Source organism: Ursus americanus, chromosome 25, assembly GCF_024610735.1.
Source record: "Ursus americanus isolate L20-20 chromosome 25, mUrsAme1.1.p, whole genome shotgun sequence".
Lineage (NCBI taxonomy): Eukaryota > Metazoa > Chordata > Mammalia > Carnivora > Ursidae > Ursus > Ursus americanus.
The window spans coordinates 3,803,679-3,815,795 of record NC_142151.1 but is presented as its reverse complement, the minus strand read 5'-3'; the positions used below and the strand labels follow the sequence as shown (position 1 = coordinate 3,815,795).

Here is a 12,117-nt window from a genome sequence, read left to right as displayed (position 1 = left end):
ATGGGCATTAGAATAGAATGAGTATTCTTTGGTTCTGGGGTGTAGTGTTCTATATATATCTATGAGGTCCAACTCATCGAGTATGGCATTCAAAGCTCTTGTTTCTTTTCTGGTTTCTTGCTTAGGTGATCTGTCTATTGCTGATAGGGGAGTGTTGAGGTCTCCTACTATTAGTGTATTTTTATCTATATGTCTCTTTATTGTGGTTAAGGGTTGGCTGTGTATCTTGCTGCTCCCTTGTTGGGGGCATATATATTTATATTTGTCATATCCACTTGTTGGATACATCCTTTAAGAATAATATAGTGCCCTTCTGCATCTCTAACTATCGTCTTTAGTTTAAAATCCAATCTGTCTGATATGAGAATTGCTACCCCAGCTTTCTTTTGACGTCCATTGGCGTGAAAGATGGTATTCTATCCCTTTACTTTCAGTCTGAATGTGTCTTTAGGTTCAAAATGAGTCTCTTGTAGACAGCACATGGATGGGTCATGTCTTTTTATGCAATCTGCAACCCTGTGGTGTTTTATGGGACCATTTAGGCCATTCACATTGAGACCGATTATTGAGAGATATGATCTTAATGATGCCATGGTGCCAGTAGAGTCTTTGTTTCTATAGATTGTGACTTTCTGTTCTGTATCACTCTTGGGGCCCTTTTACTTTTATAGAACCCCCCTTAATATCTCCTATAGGGCTGGTTTCGTGGTTACGAAATTGTTCAATAACTGGCGATTCTGGAAGGTATCTATTTCTCCATCAATTCTGAATGACAGCCTTGCTGGATAAATGGTCCGTGGCTGCACGTTTTTCTCTGAAAGAGCTTTAAAAATCCCTCCCCCCAACCCTTTTTCTCATTCCGGTCTGTGTAGACAGGTCTGACGTAATTCTGATGCCTTTGCCTTGGTACATGAGAAATTTCTTTGCCCTGGCCGCTTTCAATACTGTATCCTTGGATCTAATATTTGCGACATGCACTATGACGTGACGTGGCGTAGGTTTGTCGTGGTTGAGCTTGGGAGGGGTCCTCTCTGCCTCTTGGACACGAATATTTGTTTCCCTTGCTAGATTAGGGAAGTTTTCAGCTACAATTTGTTCAAATATCTCTTCTAGACCTCTGTTTTTCTCCACCCCCTGGGGGATGCCGATGATTCTGACATTGGAACGTTTCATTGAGTCAGTAATCTCCTGTAACCTACATTCCTGAGCGTGGATTTTTTTGAGTCCAGATTCTATTTTAGTTTTCTCTTCTACTAACCCATCCTCCAATTCGCTGCTACGTTCTTCTGCCTCATTCACCCTGGCCGTCGGAGCCTCTAGTTTTGACTGCATTTGGCTCATGGAATTTTTAATTTCTGCCAGATTCGCTCTCATTTTCGCCCTTAGAGATTCTATATTCTCAGTAACATTCTCGTTAATTTTTTTTTTCAAGTCTACACATCATCTTGACCATTGTTACTCTGAATTCCATTTCTGATAATTAGGTTATATCCATATCCATTAGTTCTGTGGCAGAGGCCACAGACTCATTGTCTTTTCTTTGCTGAGGGGTACTTCTCCTTCACGTCATTCTGATGAGGAGAGGTTGCGGGGTTGTCCAGAGCCCAAATTATTGACCGGGACCCAGGCCGTGCACCCTTGTTTTATAGGGATCTTAGGGATGTGGGCTTCTTGATTTTTCAGCCTGCCTTCTGGGGGAGGGTCCTGCCGCGCCGATACTCCGGCAACCCTGTTTAGGTAGAGTCTCCGTGTCCCCTGTGAGGGGGGATGGGTATGGGCACACTGTGAGCGGGTATTTCCAGGCTTTTGATCTCTGGCGGCTTTCCCTGGCCGTTTGCTGTGCCTCTTCTGAGAGTCAGAGCAGCAGTGGCCGAATCTCAGCCTCTGTCTCAGAACAGAGGGATCGAGGACCGTTCTCCACTGATGTTCTGGCCACTTTAACTCTGTTTCTGTTGGTGCTGCTCCACCCTACAGCGTCCCGGGATGTGCTCCCCACACCCGGCGTCCCAGCCCTCACTTCCAGGGCCGGCGCGTCTCTGTCCTTTGTGTTTCTAACACCACTTGCCGCCAGCTGCCCCGTGCGCTCCCGGAGCTCCCGGTCTCAGTCTGGTTCCAGTGAGCGCACCGGACCTCCGTTTCAGTCTGGTGGTGCGTTCCCCGGCTCAGGGTCTCAGTCTGCTCTCTCGGGGGTGCCGATCCGCGAGTCCACCCGCTCCCCCCGTGCAGGTGGCTACCACTTCCCGGCGCCCGAACGCGACGGCTCCCTCCCCCTTCCCTGGATGTTCAGGCTGGTCTGGTACCTATCCAACTCGACTCAGGGGACCGGCTGAAAAAGGGGTCCCATACTCCTCCGCCATCTTAACTCCCATCTACTATCTAGCTTTTTACAAAAAAAAGTTTGCTTGCCCTTGCTGGAGGGTCTGGCCCTTCATTCCCTGTGTGACCTCATCTGTCGGTATGCTGTGTCTCCATCTACTTTGATCACGTCAGCCAGGCACACTCTTACATCAGGACCTTTGCATCTGCTGTTTGCTCTGTGTGGAAAACTCTCTCCTCGATATGTGCATAGCTGTGGCTCATTTTCCCTTTTCCTTTACATCTTTACTAAAATGTTATGTTCACAGTTTGGCTTTTACCGAGCACTTCATTTAGAATTGCAGTCTCACCCCCATTCCTATACCCCTTTCCCTCTTTTGTTTTTTTTCCATTGGATTTATTACCACTGGCATACAGTGTATTTTACTTATATTCTGTCTCTTCTCATAGACTATAAACTCAATGAGGGCTGAGATTTTTGTCTCTTTTTTTCACTGCCATATTCCCAGGATAATACCTAGCACATAGAACCTTTCATGAAATATTCATTGAATTAATGGTAATGGATTAGAGTTATTCTGAGAACCAACATTAAAAAAAAAAAGAGCTTTCAGGTGCCTGGGTAGCTCATTCGGTTAAGTGTCTGCCTACATCTCAGGTCATGATTTCAGGGTCCTGGGATCGAACCCCACATCGGACTCCCTGCTCAGCAGGGAGTCTTCTTCTCCCTCTGCCTCTGCCACTCCCCTTGCTTGTGCTCTGTCTCTCTCTCTCTCAAATAAGTTAATTTTTTTTAAAAAAGAGCTTTCTGTCAAAAATTTCAATTCAGTTACCTTTGAGGAACTTTGAGATAGGCCTTGCCTCAGATCTGTGGATATATAATAATATTAGATCCTTGCCGAGAAGGCGACCAGAAACATGGAAATAAGTGAAATTAAATGGAAGATGGGACTAATTGTCATTCTCTTCCCTTGCTGATTAAAAGCTGTTGAGTTGGTGCTTGCTTCGGCAGCACATATACTAAATTTTGAACAATACAGGGAAGATTAGCATAGCCCCCACAAAAGGATGACAGGCAAATTTGTGAAGTGTTCCATATTTAAAACAAAAACTGTTAATCATTGAAAGCATTTTTTGGTAGAACTTAACAGTGTTTATATAAAACTCTACATTGTTAATGATTTTATATTCTATATTGAAATCTTTCTTTTTTATTATGGCTTATTATCTGTATATTGTTTTGGATACAATGCCATAAAAATAAAAATACTTCTTTAAAGCAGCTCTTAAATAATTCAAAAACATTATAATTAGACATAAAACATGTAAAACTATTATTTTTAGTTTCTTGTATACTTTTGGGGATGATATCATAGAAATTGATGTATTTTTAAAAGATTTTATTTACTTATTTGACAGAGGGAGCACAAGCAGGGGGAGTGGCAGGCAAAGGGAGAGGCAGGCTTCCCGCTGAGCAGGGAGCCTAATGCAGGGCTCTATGTCAGGACCCTGGGGTCATGACCTGAGACGAAGTCAGACGCTTAACCAACTAGAACCACCCAGGTACCCCTGAAATTGATATTTTTAAGCCAAGGGTAGGTGTTTAGGTGGTATAATGATATTTCACATCTTAGTTTTTATATTAAGTGAGTGTGAATGGAGCTGTTCTTGGGATGGTAAAGGAGAAGGAGTGTCGGTGTGTGTTCACAAACCCAATATCTGTATATTCTCTCTGTAGCATTTTATGCATAATATAGATGTTTAATATGTAATACTTCAGCAATATCATTTTGCTTCTAAGTAGCGTATTTTTAAGCCCTTTTTTTTAAAAGATTATTTATTTTAGAGAGTGTGAAACAAGCAGGAGGTGGGGCAGAGGGAGAGAGGGAGAGACAATCTGAAGCCGGCTCTGCGCTGAGTGTGGAGCCTGACACAGGGCTCGATATCAGGACCCTGAGATCATGACCTGAGCTGTAACCAAGAGTCGGATGGTCAACTGAGCTTGCCAGGTGCCCCTTTTACGCTCTTTTTCTAGCTTAAAATTATTTTTTCCAATGAAAACACAAATAGCTGAGTCAGATTTGATTTTTGGTATTTCTTTAAACCTGACAATAGTAGCATTCTGGTTTTTTTCTTAAATTTGCATGGGAGATTTTTATGGTAGGGCAACTGGTTACACTAGCATTATGTATGTCTTTTTGACACAGAAAAAGCCACTAGAACTGTAGTTTCTGAAAAAAGTATTGATGGCTTCTTAATAAAATGTGAGTTTTTAAAGAAGGAGAACAAGAATTACCCCTTTCTAGATAATTTTTTAGGTGCTTAAAGATAAGGAAAGTGTTCATTTTTCATTGCTTACTTATTGTTTTGTAGCGTTAAACTGTGTTTTCCCTTAGTGACATGTTTTGGGTAGATTTGTCAATAGAGGGGGCATACTTAGTTTCCTTTGTATGCATGTGTTCAACATGTATTTAATGAGCATATGTACACTAGGAGGAACTATGCTAGGTGTTGTGAATTATGAAAATGTAGCAAACATGGACCTTGAACTCTAGGAAGGCATTTTTTAAAAAAGATTTTTGAAGTTTTTTGTTGTTTGTTTGTTTTTTAAAGATTTTATTTATTTATTTGACGGAGAGAGAGATAGCCAGTGAGAGAGGGAACACAAACAGGGGGAGTGGGAGAGGAAGAAGCAGGCTCCCAGCGGAGGAGCCTGATGCGGGGCTCGATCCCAGAATGCTGGGATCACACCCTGAGCCGAAGGCAGATGCCTAACAACTGAGCCACCCAGGCGCCCCGTTGGTTTGTTTTTTTTTAAATTAATCTCCACATCCAGTGTGGGGCTCGAACTTACACTCCTGAGATCAAGAGTCATAGGCTTTGAGCCAACCAAGCACCCCTAGGAAGGCATTTTCATAGGTCTAATGAGATATAAATGTGGTTCACACTAATATGAAGAACAAATTAACATGTCATAAGATATATTTAGTAAAAGTGGGTATGGGAGCTAAGGGGGGTCAGGAGTAGTTATGACCTAACAGATTTACCTAAGTTTGAGTTTGGATTTTAAGAGGCAGAGGCTGAGGGAACAATGACAGAGTAAATTGTGGCAGATTTAGTAGATCGGATGTGATCCTGAGAATTCTGTATTTTCAACCAGCTCCCAAGTGATGCTGATGATGTGTGTTCATGGATCACACTTTGAATAGCAAGGTGGTAGACCACATTTTATAAAACTTTGTGACAGAGACCAGTAGAGATCGGTCTGTCTTCCATTTTTGCTTTTCTCTCTTCTTACACATTAATTTATTAATGTCTGTGTGAGAGTGGAGAGCGTTCAATCTATTATTCATAATTTCATTGTTATAATAGTTAGGAACTCATCAATTGAGAATTTTAAGGATTAATTCATTTATGAATCTCTCTCCTTTCTCATGTTCCTGTTTGAAGAAAAATAAAAATATAAGTTCACTTAGAATTTAACTCCAGTTAATTAATTCAGGCATAATAATCTGAGAGAGTAAAAAAAATCTATACTAAACCATTTAAATCCTTTTCTTTCTGTTTGCCCTTTAAGGTATGGATTTACTAACATATTTGGGTTTTCTTGTCAGTTTGGATTTAAATCAAATTACATATTGATCTATTTATAAGTAAAAAGAAGGTAATTTTATGTTTCACAGATTCTGTTACGTCTCAGAATATTTATTTCTGAGTATACATTGTAGTAACATCTTTTGTTTTTACTCTTAACATATGTTTTGATGATACTGCCCTTTGTGTTCTTTACCTAAGAAACAGTATTGGAAAGGATATTAGCGAGGCAACAAAGTTGGGTGTATTCATCCACTCTAGTTCATTTATGAATTCAGAACTCTACCTGCACCTGTGCTTGCATGTACACATACACATAATACAAGGAGGTGGTGTAGGAAAGACAATAGGAGAGAGATTGATTTAATCCTCTTATAATTTTCTATACTTTTCTTGGTTGCCTGACTTATATAAAAACATTTTATTTTCATATATAATTATCCTTTATTCTGTAGAGTGAAATGTAGAGGTAATAGAAAACTAAGATAAAGAAAGGAAATTGAAAATATAAAAAGAAAATGTTAGGAAGTAGAAAATTAAAGATCGAGAAAATAAGGGAAACTTAAATGTGCCATACTGGACTACCATTAGTGTGATACAGATGAAGACCCTATTTTGAGATAAAACCACATCTTATTTTTAAAAAACTGTTTATTTATTTATTTTAGAGAGAGAGTGTGCATGTGTGTGCATGTGAGCAGGAGAAGGGTCAGAGGGAGAGGGAGAGGGAGAGAGAATCTCAAGTAGACCCTGTACTGACCGCAGAGCCCCATAGAGGGCTTGATCTCATGACCCTGAGATCACGATCTGAGCTAAAATCAAGAGTTCGCTGCTTAACTGACTTAGCCACCCAGGTTAAACTTTAAAAATAACTTGTTTTTTAAAAATATTTTGTCTATTGGGGCATCTGGGTGGCTCAGGCCATGTTCTCATAGTTGTGAGATCGAGCCCCGAGTTGGGCTCTGCGCTCAGTTTGGAGTCTGCTTGAGATTCTTTACCTCATCCTTCCCTCTCCCTTTTCCTCCCCCCACTTGTGTGTGCTCTCTCTCTCTCTCTCTCTAAAATAAATAAATAAAATATATAAAAAATATTTAGTCTATTTTAGAAAATTTAGAAACTACAGAAAACCATTGGGAAAAAAATTAAGAACATCTTTTTTCCTTTTTAATATTCTAATTTTTAATTTTTTTGGTTATTCGTGTGTGTATGTGTATGCATATATGTTTAGGATCATGCTTTGAATTCAGCTTGGTATTCTATATTTGCTACCTAGCATTTTATCATGTCTTTTTGGAGTTGATGGAGATAATCATTAAAATCGTATGACCAATATTTTGAAAATCAAAATAAACATTTTTGGTTTTTAAACACACATTACAAGTTGGATTGGAATGGTTGTTGGGGTAGGATAGGGGCAGTGGGATTTTTTAATTCTCTTTTCTGAAATACAACTAAAAATACCTTGACCTAGTTCTGTGACTTGGGGGTAAAGTCAGAAATTTAAAAAGTCACTAACTTTCAGATAATAATTATGATAAAAAGTGCTGAAGAATGAAATGGGTTTTGATTGGATCAAAACTTAAGCCTATGAAGTTGGCCCTCCAACCAAAAAATACACAAGCAATTTCAATTAGGTTTCTTACTCCCTGTGTTATCATGCTCCATGTAACCAGGTTACTACTACAGGCATTAGTGGTTGCTAGCACCATCTGGAATAATCCACAGATGTAGAGTGAGAAGAACTTTATACCATCCAAAATTTTTTTCTCTCTTAAAACAGAGAGCAAAATGTTTGTACCTGGTAAAGCAATGTTATGAGGAATTTAATTTTGAGAAAGAGCAATTTGATTCATGAAAACAAAATCTTGCTTCATTTTTTGGTCTTTTCTAATGCAAAGGTCCTAATCTGATATCTATAACTGATATCAGATTAATAAAAATGGAATTATTAGCACAGAAAATTAAATAATGAGGAGAATCAAATATAAACATGACTTACATTTCTGTTTCTTCTGGTAACTACTTTTATTATATTCTCTGTGATTGAATCTTTCTGTGAATATTCAAGATGGCAGAAAGCACAGATCTGAAATGTGACCTTGGCATAGCTTATTATTGTGCACTTCCATTAGAGAATGACTTTTTATCCTATCATCTATGTCATTAATTTACTATTGGATTTTAAATTAATTTTTTATAGTTAAAATTCTATGCTGAAGAAGCATTTAGAAATTATTTTTTAAAAATTTTATTGCCTATAGGTAGAATTATATTCAAATCAACCAAAGGAGAATATATGTTTCAAAATCTTGTAGAGAGGGGTGCCCGGGTGTCTCAGTCGTTAAGCGTCTGCCTTCGGCTCAGGTCATGATCCTAGGGTCCTGGGATTGAGCCCCACATCGGGCTCCCTGCTCCACTGGGAGCCTGCTTCTTCCTCTCCCACTCCCCCTGCTTGTGTTCCCTCTCTTGCTGGCTTCTCTCTCTCTGTCAAATAAATAAAATCTTAAGTAAATAAATAACAAAATCTTGTAAAGAGGATTCCACAGTTTTGTTTTTGACAGTATTATTAACTGTATTCTCTGAGAGCCTTCCTTACAGAAAACAATAAAAATGCCAGAATATTTTCATTAATTTTATAAATGTATAGTTAAGCTTTAAGAAAGTAATTTATAGAGGTACAAATGCAAAATATAAAAGATAGGGTTAGTCTTGTGACAAAATTAGTTTAACATTGGAAAATCTCAAAAGCATGTCAATAAAATAACTATTCACATATTCACAACTAAAGTGACAACTTTTGGCAGAAAAGGAAAAATAAAAAGTTTCCACAGAAAAAAGTTAACAAATATTCTAGTCAATTATGAAATGTAAAAAGCATTTCATTGAATCAAGAGGACAAAGATACCCACTCTCACTACTTCTTTTCATCATGGTTCTGGAAATTCTAGGAATTTCAATAAGAACAGATAAAAAGAATGTAAAGATTTAAAAAATCCTTATATAAGTGTCTCCCTGAAATACCCAAAAGAATACACAGAAAAATTATTAGCAGAAACATTTACCAAGTTAGTTCCTTGTAAACCCACATGTAGAAATGAAGTGTGTGTCCACATGCCAGGAAGAAAACATTAGAATAAAATTAATTTAATAAAATATATCACCGGAATAATTTATTCAGGAAAGGTTCATCTGTGTTTGGGACTATTAGATGAAAAGTTGATGAAAGGTGAATTTTATAGACAGAAGAGAAGACTGTTACTACCAATACACTGATGAATCCTAGCTTCATTAAGAATGGGAAACCAGACACTATACGCTTTCTGATGTGAGGCAATATGAAGTATACAATGCCATTATTTACTATTATGACTTACAAAGTTAAAACTGAATCTGGTCAAGTCTTTCAGGCTAACTCTCAGTATCTAAAAAAGAAAAAAGGAAAAGCAGGAAATGAGTTAAAGGACTCCATGAAGAAACAGCCGATAACCCAAAATGTAAGTCATTTTACAAGAACAACTGAAGTCCATTTCTTTAAGAAGTCAGTGGCATTAAATAAGGGAGCAGAGGAAGAAGTAAGGGACTTTTCTCTAGATTAATAGAGCTTTGAAGGATTTAACAAACACAATGCTGTGTACCCTTTCATGAATTCTGACTCAAACAAGCCAACTGTGAAAAGATGTCTTTTGAGACAACTGGGGGACATTGAATATGGACTGCACATTAGATAATGACAAATGTCAATTTTATCAATACTTACATTCTTGAAACCTACTTTTTTGGGAGTACTTTGTATAAGGAACTGTGTGTAATAACGTGGTGTCCAGAATTTAAAATGACAACAAAACTATAAGGTACCTAGGAATAAAATAAATGGAACTATTTTATTGAAGAAATTAAAACACTTTGTTGAAAACCTTTCAAGAATAGCTAAGTAACTAGAGAGACATACCATGTCAATGAATTGAAAAGTTCAAGAGCATTAAAATGTCTTTTCTTTCCAAATTGATTTATAGATTCAGTACAGTTTCAATAAAAATCCCAAAGGCTGCTGCTGAGTTTTAATTGCTGTTGTTGATTGGTTGATTGGCTGGTTTTATGGGGCTTGACAGTCTGGTTCTGAAATTTATATGAGAAGTCTAAAGGGCCAGGAAATGCCAAGATGGTCCTGAATAAGAACAAGATAGGCAGGCTTGCCTGAAATAACTATTGAGACTTCTTATAAAGGCATAATAATTAAGGAAGTATAGATTTGGCACAGTAATACACAAAGATACCAGAGAGGCATAAAATAGGCAAACGTGTTTACCAAAACTTTATATATGACTGTTGTGACAATGCATGTTAGTGCTGCTGGGACAGTTAGTTATCTATATATGTAAAAAATGAAATTTTATTCTTACCTCATATCGTACCTGAAAAATGAAATTATATCTTTAGCTCATACTATATACAACATCGGTGTCAAATGGATTAATGACTTCAGTGTGAAAGACAAAGTTACAGAATTTTTAAGAGACTATCTTTATGAGCTTGGGATAGGGAAGATATTGTGAAAAAGTCACAAAATTGTAAACCATAAAGAAGATTGGTACATTTGATACAATAAAACATTTTAAATTTTACAATTGAAAACATACCATAAAGCTATTAAAGGAATAATTCATAGATTGGAAGAAAATATTTGTATAATATATAACAGATAAGGGATTATTATACAAAATATATAAAGAATACTTACAAGTCATGAAGAAAAAGATACCTAATTTAAAAATGGGCAAAATACGTAAATAGCTATTTCAGAGATGTGGAAACAGAAATGGCCAAATCCCATATGAAAAGATGTTCAGAACTACTGGGGAAGATGACAGAGTAGGAGGACCCTGAGCTCACCTTATCCAATGGATACAACTAGATAACAACCACATAACTCCAAACAACCTAGAAAATGACCTGAAGACTGGCAGAACAGACTCTCCATAGCTAAATGTAGAGAAGAGGTCACATTGAAAAGGGTAGGAAGGGTGGAAGAGTGGTCAGTTGCTAAATGGACCCACAGGATTTTCTGCGGGAGGGAGGAATGCCTGAGACATGTGGAGATCAAAGAAACAGACTCTCGACACTTAGGGAGCCTGCAAAGGGAGGAGGAATTCCCATAATGTTTGTTTTTGGAAAACAGAGGTGCTGAATTTAATGAATTTTTTTTTTAAAGATTTTATTTATTTTACAGAGAGAGAGAGTGAGGGAACACAAGCAGGGGGAGTAGGAGAGGGAGAAGCAGGCTCCCAGCAGAGCAGGGAGCCCGATGTGGGCCTTGATCCCAGGACCCTGGGATCATGACTTGAGCAGAAGGCAGACGCTTAATGACTGAGCCATCCAGGTGCCCCCGAATTTCTATGAATTCTTATAGTCAGTGGGGCTTAAAACCTGGAAACTTGAAAATCAGGAGGCTCTTGGGAGAGCCAGTAGGGTGAGAGGAAACTGAGTCCCCCACTTTTAAAGAGAAAGTACAACAAATAGTCCCCTAGAGATACAGCATAGAAGCAATAGTTTGAAAAACACCTAGGGTATGCTGGAGGGAGATTTGTTTACTAGTCTCAGAGTGTGTGCTGAAAGGAGAAGCATCCTTGTGAGGTTTCTTCCGGAACAAAGAAGCTGTTGTGCACCCTTCCCCTGCCCAGCCCATAAGCATGAACACATGGCCACCTGTGGGAACAAGCACAATGTCTATACTTGCTACCAGCTTGCTAACAGTGGACATGCGCCCTCCAGCCAGGCCCCGGCACCAGGTCCACTCTCTCAGCAGATCCACACAAACCTTGCTAACACTGTGCATCTCATCCCTGCATTCCTTCCAACCCAGCTTGCCTCGGTCCCAGTCAGCTGCAGGTCCCCTCCACCCAGCATGGGTGTTCCTGGCACCTCATGCCCTGCCCCATGTTTTTCTGTAGTTTTGTGCTACTGCATTTCTAGCAAATGCCTAGTGTGACTCAATTAAAGCCCAAGGCATCCCTAGACAGGTTCACTAACAACACAGGATCCTGCCCACAAAAGGCAAAGGTAGCCATTGTAGCTGATGGAACTGAAGGCAAAAGGGGCTCAGCTTCAACAGCAGGGCACATAAAGCACACAAAGGAGACACCCATGAAGCACCAGGTTCTGGTGAACAGGGGATATTGTGTCTAGGGCAGTATAGGACCTCTTCTGCAT

At 38.8% G+C, this 12,117-nt stretch overlaps 1 protein-coding gene and 1 non-coding gene across 13 annotated transcripts in view; both read left to right on the top strand.

Annotated features, from left to right (window-relative positions):
- ERC1 (ELKS/RAB6-interacting/CAST family member 1) overlaps nt 1-12,117 on the top strand; it is a 554,385-nt gene that overhangs the window by 221,512 nt on the left and 320,756 nt on the right. The window lies entirely within an intron of this gene.
- LOC123778293 (U6 spliceosomal RNA) lies at nt 3,313-3,419 on the top strand. The gene has a single exon (XR_006775892.1). It is a non-coding gene; the product is annotated as a U6 spliceosomal RNA (small nuclear RNA).